Source organism: Equus asinus, chromosome 29 (assembly GCF_041296235.1).
Source record: "Equus asinus isolate D_3611 breed Donkey chromosome 29, EquAss-T2T_v2, whole genome shotgun sequence".
NCBI classification, from domain to species: Eukaryota; Metazoa; Chordata; class Mammalia; order Perissodactyla; family Equidae; genus Equus; species Equus asinus.
This window is the reverse complement of record NC_091818.1, coordinates 6,100,504-6,122,212: the sequence shown is the minus strand read 5'-3', so window position 1 is coordinate 6,122,212 and position 21,709 is coordinate 6,100,504.

Sequence of the window (21,709 nt, the reverse complement as noted above, 5' to 3'; positions counted from 1 at the left end):
AGACCATGACGAGTATACTATGGAAAAGAAAAAGAGGACCCAGAAAATGGAAGGTGAACAGAAATCACACCTGAATTATCCACAATGAAAGATGATGTCCGTCTTTAGACAGACTCTGCTGGAACGTTTGAAAGTCAGAGAAATTCACAAGCCAAAAAACGGCAGCGAAGGTCAAGCATGGGCTAACTGGGAAGGGTGAGTTATGAGACTGCTCCAAGCAGGCTCTGAAACCTGTATCCAGGAAGCATGCTGGACCTCAGAGACACAATTATGACAAATCCTCTGACATCACAATGGACCCGAAAAACAACCTAGCCTCATCTACACAGTGCTAGAGTTGGGCTCACTAGTATATTTAACTCCCGTTGCACTCAACTGCACGTTGCCACTGAACATGTAAGTGGCCGGCCGGTGGTGCAGTGGTGAGGTCCGCACCTTCTGGGTCTGTGGCCCAGTATGGGCTGGGTGGAATCCTCGGTTTGGGCCTCCTCACCACTGCTTCAGTTGTTCTGGTGCAGGCGTCCGAGGTAGAGTAGAGGCAGATGGGAAGGGACGTTGGACAGGGCCAGACTTCCACAGCAAATACAGGAGCATTGCCAGCAGATGTGAGCACAGCAATGCACTTGTGCCAAAACAAAACCAATTAAAAGTTGCAAAGAATAGAAAAACTGAAGCTAAGGAAAAAAAAAAAAAAAAACAGGAGCTTGCCATTACGAAGAATAGGATCTCTGTGAATAACCTTAGCAAAACAGGTGAATTCTATGTTAATTCAAAAACTAGCAAACCTTTGGGGAAAGAAACTCAAGAAGACACAAGAAAAAAAAAGATATCGAGGGATCTAGGAATGGAAGGATTAACACACTTGAAAGGTTCATACCGCAGTAAGGAATCTCTGGATTCCATGCAATCCCAGTCAAAGTTGCAGCAGTATTTGCCACAGAGAAGAAGAGAGAATCCTAAAGTTTCTAGCCAGCAACACGAGACCCTGACTAGGCAAAGGAATCCTCAGGAAAACGAACAAAGCAGCACGTGTCACAACTTCTGATTTCAACATAGAGGACGAAGCGCTAGGTACCGAAACGGCACAGTCTGGGCCCCAAAACAGGCATGAAGACCCATGCAAAACAATTGAGAGCCCAGAGCCCAACTCAAACTTACATGGACAGCCCATTTTGGACCAGGGAGCCAAGTGGAGACAGCGGAGGAAGGAGAGTCTCTACAATAAACGGTGCTGGGAAGCCTGCACAGCCACATGGAACACAACGAGAGTACACCATGATGTTACACCTGGCACACACACCACCTGAAATGGATTAAAGCCTTGAATGGCAGACTTGAAACCGTGAACCTTGTAGGAGAAGACCTAGGCAGAGTGCTCTTTGCCATCTGTCTGAGCCGCCTATTTGGAAGAAGCATGTCTGACTGGGCAAGGGCAACAAAGGAAACAAGAAACAAACGGGACCACATCAAATGCACACACTTCTGCCCACTCAAGGAAACCATCAACTGAATACTAAGACACCACAACGATTGGGAGAGGATGTTTGCAAACCACACATCGGACAAGGGGTGAAAAGCCCAAAGATACAATCAACTCGCACGTCTCCACAAGAAAAAAAACAAGCCAATGAAAACCTGGTCAAAAGATGGAAGCAGAGATTTCTCCGAAGAAGACAGAAAGAGGGCCAGTAGGTGCATGAAAACTTGTTCACCATCATGAAGTCTCAGGAAAATGCAAATCCAAACTGCAAGGCCATGGCAGCTCACTGTGGTCAGCATGGCTAGAAGGAAGCAGACAGGAAATAACAAGTGTCAGAGAGGAGGTGGAGAGAAGGGAAGCCTCCTGCACTGCTGGTGGGAGTGTAACCCGGTGCAGCCACGATGCCAAAGGTGTGGAACTGCCTCAGAAGTTTAAGTATCCATGTCCCGTATGACCCAGCTATTAATCTGCCGCTTGCTTATCCAAAAAAGTCAGAAAGACTACCGCATAAAGACATGTGCATGGCTGTGTTCACCACAGTCTTACTCCGGATATCCAAGACTTGGAAAGCACCCTGGTGTCCAGCAAGGGATGATTGGAGAAGGAAGATGGGCTATAGCCACACAATGGTATACCACTCAGCCGGAACAAATGATGCAATCCAGCCATTTGTGACCACCAGAATGGCTGTGAGGGTTTTAGGGGAAGTGTAACAAGCCCCAGTGAGAAATTCAAATACCATAGAATCTCACTTACAAGGAGAAGAAAAAGCAAGCACTAACCAACAGGTGGCACTGAACATTTGTATGCGGGCTCCCAGAGGCAAAGAGGGGCGGTGACGGAGGGTGAAAGAGAAGATTAGGCACAAGTGTGTGGTGAGGGCCTGTGATTAGTCTTACACTGGTGAAGATGATGTAAGCTACACAGAAGTCTAAAGCAATGAGGATGTGAATCTGGAAGTTATAGTACGTTCTAATGCAGGGTCATGGCTATAAATTCACCTCAAATCAAAAATCCAAAAAGGGGTCCAGAATGATGTCATAAAGCTTTGGGGGCGGAAAGAGTTTACGGAAGGTGAACTTCCAAGGATGGAAAATCACCTCCAAATGCTTACAGATGCTACAGAAAGGCAGACCATTCCAAATAGGTGAAGAGGAATACTACGAAGAGAACATGATCAGTCCTAAACCCATGAACGAACGGAAAATGTTACCGTCCATGATGTTATTACTAATCACCTTCACGAATAATCCAAACAGGCCCACGTCTTCCCAAGTTCAGGCAAAAGGTTGGTCCAAAAGTACAATTCAGGGCCGGCCCTGTGGTGGAGCAGGTAAGTGCCCACATTCCGCTTGGGCGGCCCGGGCCTCACTGTTTCACATTACGAGTGCATATCACATTAGTAGTGTTAGGAAATATAGATTTCATGGTATGGTGCGGGCAGAGATCATAAATAAGCAGCAATTGTGAGGATACGTTATCAATACGCACAAGAAAAGGAACCATAAGAATATTACAATCTATGGAAGTATCTGGTACACTTCCCAAAGGCAGAAGGAAGGAAAACTTGTGACCTGCCAAGGTGGAATTGGCAGAGTGCCACGAGATGACACCATCATTGTGCATCAGAACATTCCCTGGGCAACTTCAACTTGTGAGGGAGTCCAGGACTTTTTCTGGGTAAGGTCCACCCATTTTGCCATCTACCCAAGATATAAGAGATAAAACCCAGGATAATCTTACAGGAGTGAAACCAGTGTCTAGAGAGAATGTAGGAGCCCTTTCGAAGTTCAAGGAGAAAGATAGAAACTGACAACAATTGCAGAAAAAGGAAAACTATCCTACCTAGACAGGGTGAGGAGTCAGACTGGTCTGAGATGGCTGTGAAACTCTGTGTGCACGGAGGTTGTCAGGACAACTTCGAATTTTGAGGTCGCTTATGACATCACGGTGAACATGTCCCCCAGGGTGGCCGCATGGTTACAGTCTGAGGATTGGCCTAGGCTAGGCTATTAAAGGGACAGATACCCAGAAACAGGTTTGGCAAACAGAAAGCAGGCACAGAAACTAGAAGAGATAAAACAGAGTCTGATGCAAGGGATAAGAAAGGAACCCTAGGCCACAAGTGAGAATAGAGGGACAGGCACGGAGAGGAGAACATTGTCATCTATTCAAGTCTATGGGGAGGTCATGCTGATTCAAGCTTGCAACTTCATTGGAAACAAGTGGCCGGACTTGGCGTTCATCACACCTACAGTGCCCTTGTGCCTTAAGCATAATGCAAAGTCAAGAAAGATGTCTTGAGGACATTGAAGAGAAGAATCGATGCCTCCTTTCCAAGGCCCATAGCATTCTTTGAAGGTCAGTCTCTTTTTCCGAAGCTCTGGTGTCACGTGGGCCCACTGGGCACATGGTAATGTGTCCCAAGAGATGTCTTGGAAGCCTTGAAGGAATGGAGCCCTGTCACGCTTGGGGTATGTCTCTTTGTTTGGAAGTGCTCTACAAGGGTGCTGAAAAGCACCCTCTTCCACAGGGCTTCGTTCCTTCGTGAAGGCTGCCCTCCCAGGCTAGTGTGCTCTGTTTGCCTCCATCGAAATTCTCTCCCCCTACCTCTTGCCGTAGAAGGATTATTGATTATGTGTTTTGACACCATATGTAAGGAAGTTGCACGAAAATTAGAACTTTACAGTTGTGTTTCAAGAAAAATAAACAGGCCAGGGTAGAGGATGTAGGGCAAACAAATGGCACACCCTATAAAAAGTAAGTAAGCCCGTATCTGGACGGAATCTAGGGGAACGTTCAAGGATCAGGGGTCAAGTTCGAAACTTCCCAAATCCGGAAAAGAGACAGAAAAATATCTTTCCTGGAGAGTGGAATTCATCCGATTTGTCTAAGTTGTCTTGGAAACATTGTGTCCGTGAAGGGGGTTGCCAGGACCACCTCGAATTTGGAGTTTCTGATCTCAGGATGTCAAACCAACCCACATGACCACGTGTTCTCAGTGCTTAGTTTGACCTAGGCTAGGATAGCCAAGAGTCCTACAAGTGACCGGTGCAAATTCAAGGACAACAACCAAGAGTCACGAAAGCACTCACACCTCACCCTAGAGAACATACAGCGATTAAAGAAATACAAACTAATCCCTCGGAATGAAGGAGAACGGACTGATAAGCATGTCTAAGGGAGATAGCTGAGAAAGACCATGACGAGTATACTATGGAAAAGAAAAAGAGGACCCAGAAAATGGAAGGTGAACAGAAATCACACCTGAATTATCCACAATGAAAGATGATGTCCGTCTTTAGACAGACTCTGCTGGAACGTTTGAAAGTCAGAGAAATTCACAAGCCAAAAAACGGCAGCGAAGGTCAAGCATGGGCTAACTGGGAAGGGTGAGTTATGAGACTGCTCCAAGCAGGCTCTGAAACCTGTATCCAGGAAGCATGCTGGACCTCAGAGACACAATTATGACAAGTCCTCTGACATCACAATGGACCCGAAAAACAACCTAGCCTCATCTACACAGTGCTAGAGTTGGGCTCACTAGTATATTTAACTCCCGTTGCACTCAACTGCACGTTGCCACTGAACATGTAAGTGGCCGGCCGGTGGTGCAGTGGTGAGGTCCGCACCTTCTGGGTCTGTGGCCCAGTATGGGCTGGGTGGAATCCTCGGTTTGGGCCTCCTCACCACTGCTTCAGTTGTTCTGGTGCAGGCGTCCGAGGTAGAGTAGAGGCAGATGGGAAGGGACGTTGGACAGGGCCAGACTTCCACAGCAAATACAGGAGCATTGCCAGCAGATGTGAGCACAGCAATGCACTTGTGCCAAAACAAAACCAATTAAAAGTTGCAAAGAATAGAAAAACTGAAGCTAAGGAAAAAAAAAAAAAAAAACAGGAGCTTGCCATTACGAAGAATAGGATCTCTGTGAATAACCTTAGCAAAACAGGTGAATTCTATGTTAATTCAAAAACTAGCAAACCTTTGGGGAAAGAAACTCAAGAAGACACAAGAAAAAAAAAGATATCGAGGGATCTAGGAATGGAAGGATTAACACACTTGAAAGGTTCATACCGCAGTAAGGAATCTCTGGATTCCATGCAATCCCAGTCAAAGTTGCAGCAGTATTTGCCACAGAGAAGAAGAGAGAATCCTAAAGTTTCTAGCCAGCAACATGAGACCCTGACTAGGCAAAGGAATCCTCAGGAAAACGAACAAAGCAGCACGTGTCACAATTTCTGATTTCAACATAGAGGACGAAGCGCTAGGTACCGAAACGGCACAGTCTGGGCCCCAAAACAGGCATGAAGACCCATGCAAAACAATTGAGAGCCCAGAGCCCAACTCAAACTTACATGGACAGCCCATTTTGGACCAGGGAGCCAAGTGGAGACAGCGGAGGAAGGAGAGTCTCTACAATAAACGGTGCTGGGAAGCCTGCACAGCCACATGGAACACAACGAGAGTACACCATGATGTTACACCTGGCACACACACCACCTGAAATGGATTAAAGCCTTGAATGGCAGACTTGAAACCGTGAACCTTGTAGGAGAAGACCTAGGCAGAGTGCTCTTTGCCATCTGTCTGAGCCGCCTATTTGGAAGAAGCATGTCTGACTGGGCAAGGGCAACAAAGGAAACAAGAAACAAACGGGACCACATCAAATGCACACACTTCTGCCCACTCAAGGAAACCATCAACTGAATACTAAGACACCACAACAATTGGGAGAGGATGTTTGCAAACCACACATCGGACAAGGGGTGAAAAGCCCAAAGATACAATCAACTCGCACGTCTCCACAAGAAAAAAAACAAGCCAATGAAAACCTGGTCAAAAGATGGAAGCAGAGATTTCTCCGAAGAAGACAGAAAGAGGGCCAGTAGGTGCATGAAAACTTGTTCACCATCATGAAGTCTCAGGAAAATGCAAATCCAAACTGCAAGGCCATGGCAGCTCACTGTGGTCAGCATGGCTAGAGGGAGCAGACAGGAAATAACAAGTGTCAGAGAGGAGGTGCAGAGAAGGGAAGCCTCCTGCACTGCTGGTGGGAGTGTAACCCGGTGCAGCCACGATGCCAAAGGTGTGGAACTGCCTCAGAAGTTTAAGTATCCATGTCCCGTATGACCCAGCTATTAATCTGCCGCTTGCTTATCCAAAAAAGTCAGAAAGACTACCGCATAAAGACATGTGCATGGCTGTGTTCACCACCGTCTTACTCCTGATATCCAAGACTTGGAAAGCACCCTGGTGTCCAGCAAGGGATGATTGGAGAAGGAAGATGGGCTATAGCCACACAATGGTATACCACTCAGCCGGAACAAATGATGCAATCCAGCCATTTGTGACCACCAGAATGGCTGTGAGGGTTTTAGGGGAAGTGTAACAAGCCCCAGTGAGAAATTCAAATACCATAGAATCTCACTTACAAGGAGAAGAAAAAGCAAGCACTAACCAACAGGTGGCACTGAACATTTGTATGCGGGCTCCCAGAGGCAAAGAGGGGCGGTGACGGAGGGTGAAAGAGAAGATTAGGCACAAGTGTGTGGTGAGGGCCTGTGATTAGTCTTACACTGGTGAAGATGATGTAAGCTACACAGAAGTCTAAAGCAATGAGGATGTGAATCTGGAAGTTATAGTACGTTCTAATGCAGGGTCATGGCTATAAATTCACCTCAAATCAAAAATCCAAAAAGGGGTCCAGAATGATGTCATAAAGCTTTGGGGGCGGAAAGAGTTTACGGAAGGTGAACTTCCAAGGATGGAAAATCACCTCCAAATGCTTACAGATGCTACAGAAAGGCAGACCATTCCAAATAGGTGAAGAGGAATACTACGAAGAGAACATGATCAGTCCTAAACCCATGAACGAACGGAAAATGTTACCGTCCATGATGTTATTACTAATCACCTTCACGAATAATCCAAACAGGCCCACGTCTTCCCAAGTTCAGGCAAAAGGTTGGTCCAAAAGTACAATTCAGGGCCGGCCCTGTGGTGGAGCAGGTAAGTGCCCACATTCCGCTTGGGCGGCCCGGGCCTCACTGTTTCACATTACGAGTGCATATCACATTAGTAGTGTTAGGAAATATAGATTTCATGGTATGGTGCGGGCAGAGATCATAAATAAGCAGCAATTGTGAGGATACGTTATCAATACGCACAAGAAAAGGAACCATAAGAATATTACAATCTATGGAAGTATCTGGTACACTTCCCAAAGGCAGAAGGAAGGAAAACTTGTGACCTGCCAAGGTGGAATTGGCAGAGTGCCACGAGATGACACCATCATTGTGCATCAGAACATTCCCTGGGCAACTTCAACTTGTGAGGGAGTCCAGGACATTTTCTGGGTAAGGTCCACCCATTTTGCCATCTACCCAAGATATAAGAGATAAAACCCAGGATAATCTTACAGGAGTGACACCAGTGTCTAGAGAGAATGTAGGAGCCCTTTCGAAGTTCAAGGAGAAAGATAGAAACTGACAACAATTGCAGAAAAAGGAAAACTATCCTACCTAGACAGGGTGAGGAGTCAGACTGGTCTGAGATGGTTGTGAAACTCTGTGTGCACGGAGGTTGTCAGGACAACTTCGAATTTTGAGGTCGCTTATGACATCACGGTGAACATGTCCCCCAGGGTGGCCGCATGGTTACAGTCTGAGGATTGGCCTAGGCTAGGCTATTAAAGGGACAGACACCCAGAAACAGGTTTGGCAAACAGAAAGCAGGCACAGAAACTAGAAGAGATAAAACAGAGTCTGATGCAAGGGATAAGAAAGGAACCCTAGGCCACAAGTGAGAATAGAGGGAGAGGCACGGAGAGAAGAACATTGTCATCTATTCAAGTCTATGGGGAGGTCATGCTGATTCAAGCTTGCAACTTCATTGGAAACAAGTGGCCGGACTTGGGGTTCATCACACCTACAGTGCCCTTGTGCCTTAAGCATAATGCAAAGTCAAGAAAGATGTCTTGAGGACATTGAAGAGAAGAATCGATGCCTCCTTTCCAAGGCCCATAGCATTCTTTGAAGGTCAGTCTCTTTTTCCGAAGCTCTGGTGTCACGTGGGCCCACTGGGCACATGGTAATGTGTCCCAAGAGATGTCTTGGAAGCCTTGAAGGAATGGAGCCCTGTCACGCTTGGGGTATGTCTCTTTGTTTGGAAGTGCTCTACAAGGGTGCTGAAAAGCACCCTCTTCCACAGGGCTTCGTTCCTTCGTGAAGGCTGCCCTCCCAGGCTAGTGTGCTCTGTTTGCCTCCATCGAAATTCTCTCCCCCTACCTCTTGCCGTAGAAGGATTATTGATTATGTGTTTTGACACCATATGTAAGGAAGTTGCACGAAAATTAGAACTTTACAGTTGTGTTTCAAGAAAAATAAACAGGCCAGGGTAGAGGATGTAGGGCAAACAAATGGCACACCCTATAGAAATTAAGTAAGCCGGTATCTGGACGGAATCAAGGGGAACGTTCAAGGATCAGGGGTCAAGTTCGAAACTTCCCAAATCCGGAAAAGAGACAGAAAAATATCTTTCCTGGAGAGTGGAATTCATCCGATTTGTCTATGTTGTCTTGGAGACATTGTGTCCGTGAAGGGGGTTGCCAGGACCACCTCGAATTTGGAGTTTCTGATCTCAGGATGTCAAACCAACCCACATGACCACGTGTTCTCAGTGCTTAGTTTGACCTAGGCTAGGATAGCCAAGAGTCCTACAAGTGACCGGTGCAAATTCAAGGACAACAACCAAGAGTCACGAAAGCACTCACACCTCACCCTAGAGAACATACAGCGATTAAAGAAATACAAACTAATCCCTCGGAATGAAGGAGAACGGACTGATAAGCATGTCTAAGGGAGATAGCTGAGAAAGACCATGACGAGTATACTATGGAAAAGAAAAAGAGGACCCAGAAAATGGAAGGTGAACAGAAATCACACCTGAATTATCCACAATGAAAGATGATGTCCGTCTTTAGACAGACTCTGCTGGAACGTTTGAAAGTCAGAGAAATTCACAAGCCAAAAAACGGCAGCGAAGGTCAAGCATGGGCTAACTGGGAAGGGTGAGTTATGAGACTGCTCCAAGCAGGCTCTGAAACCTGTATCCAGGAAGCATGCTGGACCTCAGAGACACAATTATGACAAATCCTCTGACATCACAATGGACCCGAAAAACAACCTAGCCTCATCTACACAGTGCTAGAGTTGGGCTCACTAGTATATTTAACTCCCGTTGCACTCAACTGCACGTTGCCACTGAACATGTAAGTGGCCGGCCGGTGGTGCAGTGGTGAGGTCCGCACCTTCTGGGTCTGTGGCCCAGTATGGGCTGGGTGGAATCCTCGGTTTGGGCCTCCTCACCACTGCTTCAGTTGTTCTGGTGCAGGCGTCCGAGGTAGAGTAGAGGCAGATGGGAAGGGACGTTGGACAGGGCCAGACTTCCACAGCAAATACAGGAGCATTGCCAGCAGATGTGAGCACAGCAATGCACTTGTGCCAAAACAAAACCAATTAAAAGTTGCAAAGAATAGAAAAACTGAAGCTAAGGAAAAAAAAAAAAAAAACAGGAGCTTGCCATTACGAAGAATAGGATCTCTGTGAATAACCTTAGCAAAACAGGTGAATTCTATGTTAATTCAAAAACTAGCAAACCTTTGGGGAAAGAAACTCAAGAAGACACAAGAAAAAAAAAGATATCGAGGGATCTAGGAATGGAAGGATTAACACACTTGAAAGGTTCATACCGCAGTAAGGAATCTCTGGATTCCATGCAATCCCAGTCAAAGTTGCAGCAGTATTTGCCACAGAGAAGAAGAGAGAATCCTAAAGTTTCTAGCCAGCAACACGAGACCCTGACTAGGCAAAGGAATCCTCAGGAAAACGAACAAAGCAGCACGTGTCACAATTTCTGATTTCAACATAGAGGACGAAGCGCTAGGTACCGAAACGGCACAGTCTGGGCCCCAAAACAGGCATGAAGACCCATGCAAAACAATTGAGAGCCCAGAGCCCAACTCAAACTTACATGGACAGCCCATTTTGGACCAGGGAGCCAAGTGGAGACAGCGGAGAAAGGAGAGTCTCTACAATAAACGGTGCTGGGAAGCCTGCACAGCCACATGGAACACAACGAGAGTACACCATGATGTTACACCTGGCACACACACCACCTGAAATGGATTAAAGCCTTGAATGGCAGACTTGAAACCGTGAACCTTGTAGGAGAAGACCTAGGCAGAGTGCTCTTTGCCATCTGTCTGAGCCGCCTATTTGGAAGAAGCATGTCTGACTGGGCAAGGGCAACAAAGGAAACAAGAAACAAACGGGACCACATCAAATGCACACACTTCTGCCCACTCAAGGAAACCATCAACTGAATACTAAGACACCACAACAATTGGGAGAGGATGTTTGCAAACCACACATCGGACAAGGGGTGAAAAGCCCAAAGATACAATCAACTCGCACGTCTCCACAAGAAAAAAAACAAGCCAATGAAAACCTGGTCAAAAGATGGAAGCAGAGATTTCTCCGAAGAAGACAGAAAGAGGGCCAGTAGGTGCATGAAAACTTGTTCACCATCATGAAGTCTCAGGAAAATGCAAATCCAAACTGCAAGGCCATGGCAGCTCACTGTGGTCAGCATGGCTAGAAGGAAGCAGACAGGAAATAACAAGTGTCAGAGAGGAGGTGGAGAGAAGGGAAGCCTCCTGCACTGCTGGTGGGAGTGTAACCCGGTGCAGCCACGATGCCAAAGGTGTGGAACTGCCTCAGAAATTTAAGTATCCATGTCCCGTATGACCCAGCTATTAATCTGCCGCTTGCTTATCCAAAAAAGTCAGAAAGACTATCGCATAAAGACATGTGCATGGCTGTGTTCACCACAGTCTTACTCCTGATATCCAAGACTTGGAAAGCACCCTGGTGTCCAGCAAGGGATGATTGGAGAAGGAAGATGGGCTATAGCCACACAATGGTATACCACTCAGCCGGAACAAATGATGCAATCCAGCCATTTGTGACCACCAGAATGGCTGTGAGGGTTTTAGGGGAAGTGTAACAAGCCCCAGTGAGAAATTCAAATACCATAGAATCTCACTTACAAGGAGAAGAAAAAGCAAGCACTAACCAACAGGTGGCACTGAACATTTGTATGCGGGCTCCCAGAGGCAAAGAGGGGCGGTGACGGAGGGTGAAAGAGAAGATTAGGCACAAGTGTGTGGTGAGGGCCTGTGATTAGTCTTACACTGGTGAAGATGATGTAAGCTACACAGAAGTCTAAAGCAATGAGGATGTGAATCTGGAAGTTATAGTACGTTCTAATGCCGGGTCATGGCTATAAATTCACCTCAAATCAAAAATCCAAAAAGGGGTCCAGAATGATGTCATAAAGCTTTGGGGGCGGAAAGAGTTTACGGAAGGTGAACTTCCAAGGATGGAAAATCACCTCCAAATGCTTACAGATGCTACAGAAAGGCAGACCATTCCAAATAGGTGAAGAGGAATACTACGAAGAGAACATGATCAGTCCTAAACCCATGAACGAACGGAAAATGTTACCGTCCATGATGTTATTACTAATCACCTTCACGAATAATCCAAACAGGCCCACGTCTTCCCAAGTTCAGGCAAAAGGTTGGTCCAAAAGTACAATTCAGGGCCGGCCCTGTGGTGGAGCAGGTAAGTGCCCACATTCCGCTTGGGCGGCCCGGGCCTCACTGTTTCACATTACGAGTGCATATCACATTAGTAGTGTTAGGAAATATAGATTTCATGGTATGGTGCGGGCAGAGATCATAAATAAGCAGCAATTGTGAGGATACCTTATCAATACGCACAAGAAAAGGAACCATAAGAATATTACAATCTATGGAAGTATCTGGTTCACTTCCCAAAGGCAGAAGGAAGGAAAACTTGTGACCTGCCAAGGTGGAATTGGCAGAGTGCCACGAGATGACACCATCATTGTGCATCAGAACATTCCCTGGGCAACTTCAACTTGTGAGGGAGTCCAGGACTTTTTCTGGGTAAGGTCCACCCATTTTGCCATCTACCCAAGATATAAGAGATAAAACCCAGGATAATCTTACAGGAGTGAAACCAGTGTCTAGAGAGAATGTAGGAGCCCTTTCGAAGTTCAAGGAGAAAGATAGAAACTGACAACAATTGCAGAAAAAGGAAAACTATCCTACCTAGACAGGGTGAGGAGTCAGACTGGTCTGAGATGGCTGTGAAACTCTGTGTGCACGGAGGTTGTCAGGACAACTTCGAATTTTGAGGTCGCTTATGACATCACGGTGAACATGTCCCCCAGGGTGGCCGCATGGTTACAGTCTGAGGATTGGCCTAGGCTAGGCTATTAAAGGGACAGACACCCAGAAACAGGTTTGGCAAACAGAAAGCAGGCACAGAAACTAGAAGAGATAAAACAGAGTCTGATGCAAGGGATAAGAAAGGAACCCTAGGCCACAAGTGAGAATAGAGGGAGAGGCACGGAGAGGAGAACATTGTCATCTATTCAAGTCTATGGGGAGGTCATGCTGATTCAAGCTTGCAACTTCATTGGAAACAAGTGGCCGGACTTGGGGTTCATCACACCTACAGTGCCCTTGTGCCTTAAGCATAATGCAAAGTCAAGAAAGATGTCTTGAGGACATTGAAGAGAAGAATCGATGCCTCCTTTCCAAGGCCCATAGCATTCTTTGAAGGTCAGTCTCTTTTTCCGAAGCTCTGGTGTCACGTGGGCCCACTGGGCACATGGTAATGTGTCCCAAGAGATGTCTTGGAAGCCTTGAAGGAATGGAGCCCTGTCACGCTTGGGGTATGTCTCTTTGTTTGGAAGTGCTCTACAAGGGTGCTGAAAAGCACCCTCTTCCACAGGGCTTCGTTCCTTCGTGAAGGCTGCCCTCCCAGGCTAGTGTGCTCTGTTTGCCTCCATCGAAATTCTCTCCCCCTACCTCTTGCCGTAGAAGGATTATTGATTATGTGTTTTGACACCATATGTAAGGAAGTTGCACGAAAATTAGAACTTTACAGTTGTGTTTCAAGAAAAATAAACAGGCCAGGGTAGAGGATGTAGGGCAAACAAATGGCACACCCTATAAAAATTAAGTAAGCCCGTATCTGGACGGAATCTAGGGGAACGTTCAAGGATCAGGGGTCAAGTTCGAAACTTCCCAAATCCGGAAAAGAGACAGAAAAATATCTTTCCTGGAGAGTGGAATTCATCCGATTTGTCTAAGTTGTCTTGGAAACATTGTGTCCGTGAAGGGGGTTGCCAGGACCACCTCGAATTTGGAGTTTCTGATCTCAGGATGTCAAACCAACCCACATGACCACGTGTTCTCAGTGCTTAGTTTGACCTAGGCTAGGATAGCCAAGAGTCCTACAAGTGACCGGTGCAAATTCAAGGACAACAACCAAGAGTCACGAAAGCACTCACACCTCACCCTAGAGAACATACAGCGATTAAAGAAATACAAACTAATCCCTCGGAATGAAGGAGAACGGACTGATAAGCATGTCTAAGGGAGATAGCTGAGAAAGACCATGACGAGTATACTATGGAAAAGAAAAAGAGGACCCAGAAAATGGAAGGTGAACAGAAATCACACCTGAATTATCCACAATGAAAGATGATGTCCGTCTTTAGACAGACTCTGCTGGAACGTTTGAAAGTCAGAGAAATTCACAAGCCAAAAAACGGCAGCGAAGGTCAAGCATGGGCTAACTGGGAAGGGTGAGTTATGAGACTGCTCCAAGCAGGCTCTGAAACCTGTATCCAGGAAGCATGCTGGACCTCAGAGACACAATTATGACAAATCCTCTGACATCACAATGGACCCGAAAAACAACCTAGCCTCATCTACACAGTGCTAGAGTTGGGCTCACTAGTATATTTAACTCCCGTTGCACTCAACTGCACGTTGCCACTGAACATGTAAGTGGCCGGCCGGTGGTGCAGTGGTGAGGTCCGCACCTTCTGGGTCTGTGGCCCAGTATGGGCTGGGTGGAATCCTCGGTTTGGGCCTCCTCACCACTGCTTCAGTTGTTCTGGTGCAGGCGTCCGAGGTAGAGTAGAGGCAGATGGGAAGGGACGTTGGACAGGGCCAGACTTCCACAGCAAATACAGGAGCATTGCCAGCAGATGTGAGCACAGCAATGCACTTGTGCCAAAACAAAACCAATTAAAAGTTGCAAAGAATAGAAAAACTGAAGCTAAGGAAAAAAAAAAAAAAAACAGGAGCTTGCCATTACGAAGAATAGGATCTCTGTGAATAACCTTAGCAAAACAGGTGAATTCTATGTTAATTCAAAAACTAGCAAACCTTTGGGGAAAGAAACTCAAGAAGACACAAGAAAAAAAAAGATATCGAGGGATCGAGGAATGGAAGGATTAACACACTTGAAAGGTTCATACCGCAGTAAGGAATCTCTGGATTCCATGCAATCCCAGTCAAAGTTGCAGCAGTATTTGCCACAGAGAAGAAGAGAGAATCCTAAAGTTTCTAGCCAGCAACACGAGACCCTGACTAGGCAAAGGAATCCTCAGGAAAACGAACAAAGCAGCACGTGTCACAATTTCTGATTTCAACATAGAGGACGAAGCGCTAGGTACCGAAACGGCACAGTCTGGGCCCCAAAACAGGCATGAAGACCCATGCAAAACAATTGAGAGCCCAGAGCCCAACTCAAACTTACATGGACAGCCCATTTTGGACCAGGGAGCCAAGTGGAGACAGCGGAGAAAGGAGAGTCTCTACAATAAACGGTGCTGGGAAGCCTGCACAGCCACATGGAACACAACGAGAGTACACCATGATGTTACACCTGGCACACACACCACCTGAAATGGATTAAAGCCTTGAATGGCAGACTTGAAACCGTGAACCTTGTAGGAGAAGACCTAGGCAGAGTGCTCTTTGCCATCTGTCTGAGCCGCCTATTTGGAAGAAGCATGTCTGACTGGGCAAGGGCAACAAAGGAAACAAGAAACAAACGGGACCACATCAAATGCACACACTTCTGCCCACTCAAGGAAACCATCAACTGAATACTAAGACACCACAACAATTGGGAGAGGATGTTTGCAAACCACACATCGGACAAGGGGTGAAAAGCCCAAAGATACAATCAACTCGCACGTCTCCACAAGAAAAAAAACAAGCCAATGAAAACCTGGTCAAAAGATGGAAGCAGAGATTTCTCCGAAGAAGACAGAAAGAGGGCCAGTAGGTGCATGAAAACTTGTTCACCATCATGAAGTCTCAGGAAAATGCAAATCCAAACTGCAAGGCCATGGCAGCTCACTGTGGTCAGCATGGCTAGAAGGAAGCAGACAGGAAATAACAAGTGTCAGAGAGGAGGTGGAGAGAAGGGAAGCCTCCTGCACTGCTGGTGGGAGTGTAACCCGGTGCAGCCACGATGCCAAAGGTGTGGAACTGCCTCAGAAGTTTAAGTATCCATGTCCCGTATGACCCAGCTATTAATCTGCCGCTTGCTTATCCAAAAAAGTCAGAAAGACTATCGCATAAAGACATGTGCATGGCTGTGTTCACCACAGTCTTACTCCGGATATCCAAGACTTGGAAAGCACCCTGGTGTCCAGCAAGGGATGATTGGAGAAGGAAGATGGGCTATAGCCACACAATGGTATACCACTCAGCCGGAACAAATGATGCAATCCAGCCATTTGTGACCACCAGAATGGCTGTGAGGGTTTTAGGGGAAGTGTAACAAGCCCCAGTGAGAAATTCAAATACCATAGAATCTCACTTACAAGGAGAAGAAAAAGCAAGCACTAACCAACAGGTGGCACTGAACATTTGTATGCGGGCTCCCAGAGGCAAAGAGGGGCGGTGACGGAGGGTGAAAGAGAAGATTAGGCACAAGTGTGTGGTGAGGGCCTGTGATTAGTCTTACACTGGTGAAGATGATGTAAGCTACACAGAAGTCTAAAGCAATGAGGATGTGAATCTGGAAGTTATAGTACGTTCTAATGCAGGGTCATGGCTATAAATTCACCTCAAATCAAAAATCCAAAACGGGGTCCAGAATGATGTCATAAAGCTTTGGGGGCGGAAAGAGTTTACGGAAGGTGAACTTCCAAGGATGGAAAATCACCTCCAAATGCTTACAGATGCTACAGAAAGGCAGACCATTCCAAATAGGTGAAGAGGAATACTACGAAGAGAACATGATCAGTCCTAAACCCATGAACGAACGGAAAATGTTACCGTCCATGATGTTATTACTAATCACCTTCACGAATAATCCAAACAGGCCCACGTCTTCCCAAGTTCAGGCAAAAGGTTGGTCCAAAAGTACAATTCAGGGCCGGCCCTGTGGTGGAGCAGGTAAGTGCCCACATTCCGCTTGGGCGGCCCGGGCCTCACTGTTTCACATTACGAGTGCATATCACATTAGTAGTGTTAGGAAATATAGATTTCATGGTATGGTGCGGGCAGAGATCATAAATAAGCAGCAATTGTGAGGATACCTTATCAATACGCACAAGAAAAGGAACCATAAGAATATTACAATCTATGGAAGTATCTGGTTCACTTCCCAAAGGCAGAAGGAAGGAAAACTTGTGACCTGCCAAGGTGGAATTGGCAGAGTGCCACGAGATGACACCATCATTGTGCATCAGAACATTCCCTGGGCAACTTCAACTTGTGAGGGAGTCCAGGACTTTTTCTGGGTAAGGTCCACCCATTTTGCCATCTACCCAAGATATAAGAGATAAAACCCAGGATAATCTTACAGGAGTGAAACCAGTGTCTAGAGAGAATGTAGGAGCCCTTTCGAAGTTCAAGGAGAAAGATAGAAACTGACAACAATTGCAGAAAAAGGAAAACTATCCTACCTAGACAGGGTGAGGAGTCAGACTGGTCTGAGATGGCTGTGAAACTCTGTGTGCACGGAGGTTGTCAGGACAACTTCGAATTTTGAGGTCGCTTATGACATCACGGTGAACATGTCCCCCAGGGTGGCCGCATGGTTACAGTCTGAGGATTGGCCTAGGCTAGGCTATTAAAGGGACAGACACCCAGAAACAGGTTTGGCAAACAGAAAGCAGGCACAGAAACTAGAAGAGATAAAACAGAGTCTGATGCAAGGGATAAGAAAGGAACCCTAGGCCACAAGTGAGAATAGAGGGACAGGCACAGAGAGGAGAACATTGTCATCTATTCAAGTCTATGGGGAGGTCATGCTGATTCAAGCTTGCAACTTCATTGGAAACAAGTGGCCGGACTTGGGGTTCATCACACCTACAGTGCCCTTGTGCCTTAAGCATAATGCAAAGTCAAGAATGATGTCTTGAGGACATTGAACAGAAGAATCGATGCCTCCTTTCCAAGGCCCATAGCATTCTTTGAAGGTCAGTCTCTTTTTCCGAAGCTCTGGTGTCACGTGGGCCCACTGGGCACATGGTAATGTGTCCCAAGAGATGTCTTGGAAGCCTTGAAGGAATGGAGCCCTGTCACGCTTGGGGTATGTCTCTTTGTTTGGAAGTGCTCTACAAGGGTGCTGAAAAGCACCCTCTTCCACAGGGCTTCGTTCCTTCGTGAAGGCTGCCCTCCCAGGCTAGTGTGCTCTGTTTGCCTCCATCGAAATTCTCTCCCCCTACCTCTTGCCGTAGAAGGATTATTGATTATGTGTTTTGACACCATATGTAAGGAAGTTGCACGAAAATTAGAACTTTACAGTTGTGTTTCAAGAAAAATAAACAGGCCAGGGTAGAGGATGTAGGGCAAACAAATGGCACACCCTATAAAAATTAAGTAAGCCCGTATCTGGACGGAATCTAGGGGAACGTTCAAGGATCAGGGGTCAAGTTCGAAACTTCCCAAATCCGGAAAAGAGACAGAAAAATATCTTTCCTGGAGAGTGGAATTCATCCGATTTGTCTAAGTTGTCTTGGAAACATTGTGTCCGTGAAGGGGGTTGCCAGGACCACCTCGAATTTGGAGTTTCTGATCTCAGGATGTCAAACCAACCCACATGACCACGTGTTCTCAGTGCTTAGTTTGACCTAGGCTAGGATAGCCAAGAGTCCTACAAGTGACCGGTGCAAATTCAAGGACAACAACCAAGAGTCACGAAAGCACTCACACCTCACCCTAGAGAACATACAGCGATTAAAGAAATACAAACTAATCCCTCGGAATGAAGGAGAACGGACTGATAAGCATGTCTAAGGGAGATAGCTGAGAAAGACCATGACGAGTATACTATGGAAAAGAAAAAGAGGACCCAGAAAATGGAAGGTGAACAGAAATCACACCTGAATTATCCACAATGAAAGATGATGTCCGTCTTTAGACAGACTCTGCTGGAACGTTTGAAAGTCAGAGAAATTCACAAGCCAAAAAACGGCAGCGAAGGTCAAGCATGGGCTAACTGGGAAGGGTGAGTTATGAGACTGCTCCAAGCAGGCTCTGAAACCTGTATCCAGGAAGCATGCTGGACCTCAGAGACACAATTATGACAAATCCTCTGACATCACAATGGACCGGAAAAACAACCTAGCCTCATCTACACAGTGCTAGAGTTGGGCTCACTAGTATATTTAACTCCCGTTGCACTCAACTGCACGTTGCCACTGAACATGTAAGTGGCCGGCCGGTGGTGCAGTGGTGAGGTCCGCACCTTCTGGGTCTGTGGCCCAGTATGGGCTGGGTGGAATCCTCGGTTTGGGCCTCCTCACCACTGCTTCAGTTGTTCTGGTGCAGGCGTCCGAGGTAGAGTAGAGGCAGATGGGAAGGGACGTTGGACAGGGCCAGACTTCCACAGCAAATACAGGAGCATTGCCAGCAGATGTGAGCACAGCAATGCACTTGTGCCAAAACAAAACCAATTAAAAGTTGCAAAGAATAGAAAAACTGAAGCTAAGGAAAAAAAAAAAAAAACAGGAGCTTGCCATTACGAAGAATAGGATCTCTGTGAATAACCTTAGCAAAACAGGTGAATTCTATGTTAATTCAAAAACTAGCAAACCTTTGGGGAAAGAAACTCAAGAAGACACAAGAAAAAAAAAGATATCGAGGGATCTAGGAATGGAAGGATTAACACACTTGAAAGGTTCATACCGCAGTAAGGAATCTCTGGATTCCATGCAATCCCAGTCAAAGTTGCAGCAGTATTTGCCACAGAGAAGAAGAGAGAATCCTAAAGTTTCTAGCCAGCAACACGAGACCCTGACTAGGCAAAGGAATCCTCAGGAAAACGAACAAAGCAGCACGTGTCACAATTTCTGATTTCAACATAGAGGACGAAGCGCTAGGTACCGAAACGGCACAGTCTGGGCCCCAAAACAGGCATGAAGACCCATGCAAAACAATTGAGAGCCCAGAGCCCAACTCAAACTTACATGGACAGCCCATTTTGGACCAGGGAGCCAAGTGGAGACAGCGGAGAAAGGAGAGTCTCTACAATAAACGGTGCTGGGAAGCCTGCACAGCCACATGGAACACAACGAGAGTACACCATGATGTTACACCTGGCACACACACCACCTGAAATGGATTAAAGCCTTGAATGGCAGACTTGAAACCGTGAACCTTGTAGGAGAAGACCTAGGCAGAGTGCTCTTTGCCATCTGTCTGAGCCGCCTATTTGGAAGAAGCATGTCTGACTGGGCAAGGGCAACAAAGGAAACAAGAAACAAACGGGACCACATCAAATGCACACACTTCTGCCCACTCAAGGAAACCATCAACTGAATACTAAGACACCACAACAATTGGGAGAGGATGTTTGCAAACCACACATCGGACAAGGGGTGAAAAGCCCAAAGATACAATCAACTCGCACGTCTCCACAAGAAAAAAAACAAGCCAATGAAAACCTGGTCAAAAGATGGAAGCAGAGATTTCTCCGAAGAAGACAGAAAGAGGGCCAGTAGGTGCATGAAAACTTGTTCACCATCATGAAGTCTCAGGAAAATGCAAATCCAAACTGCAAGGCCATGGCAGCTCACTGTGGTCAGCATGGCTAGAAGGAAGCAGACAGGAAATAACAAGTGTCAGAGAGGAGGTGGAGAGAAGGGAAGCCTCCTGCACTGCTGGTGGGAGTGTAACCCGGTGCAGCCACGATGCCAAAGGTGTGGAACTGCCTCAGAAGTTTAAGTATCCATGTCCCGTATGACCCAGCTATTAATCTGCCGCTTGCTTATCCAAAAAAGTCAGAAAGACTACCGCATAAAGACATGTGCATGGCTGTGTTCACCACAGTCTTACTCCGGATATCCAAGACTTGGAAAGCACCCTGGTGTCCAGCAAGGGATGATTGGAGAAGGAAGATGGGCTATAGCCACACAATGGTATACCACTCAGCCGGAACAAATGATGCAATCCAGCCATTTGTGACCACCAGAATGGCTGTGAGGGTTTTAGGGGAAGTGTAACAAGCCCCAGTGAGAAATTCAAATACCATAGAATCTCACTTACAAGGAGAAGAAAAAGCAAGCACTAACCAACAGGTGGCACTGAACATTTGTATGCGGGCTCCCAGAGGCAAAGAGGGGCGGTGACGGAGGGTGAAAGAGAAGATTAGGCACAAGTGTGTGGTGAGGGCCTGTGATTAGTCTTACACTGGTGAAGATGATGTAAGCTACACAGAAGTCTAAAGCAATGAGGATGTGAATCTGGAAGTTATAGTACGTTCTAATGCAGGGTCATGGCTATAAATTCACCTCAAATCAAAAATCCAAAAAGGGGTCCAGAATGATGTCATAAAGCTTTGGGGGCGGAAAGAGTTTACGGAAGGTGAACTTCCAAGGATGGAAAATCACCTCCAAATGCTTACAGATGCTACAGAAAGGCAGACCATTCCAAATAGGTGAAGAGGAATACTACGAAGAGAACATGATCAGTCCTAAACCCATGAACGAACGGAAAATGTTACCGTCCATGATGTTATTACTAATCACCTTCACGAATAATCCAAACAGGCCCACGTCTTCCCAAGTTCAGGCAAAAGGTTGGTCCAAAAGTACAATTCAGGGCCGGCCCTGTGGTGGAGCAGGTAAGTGCCCACATTCCGCTTGGGCGGCCCGGGCCTCACTGTTTCACATTACGAGTGCATATCACATTAGTAGTGTTAGGAAATATAGATTTCATGGTATGGTGCGGGCAGAGATCATAAATAAGCAGCAATTGTGAGGATACGTTATCAATACGCACAAGAAAAGGAACCATAAGAATATTACAATCTATGG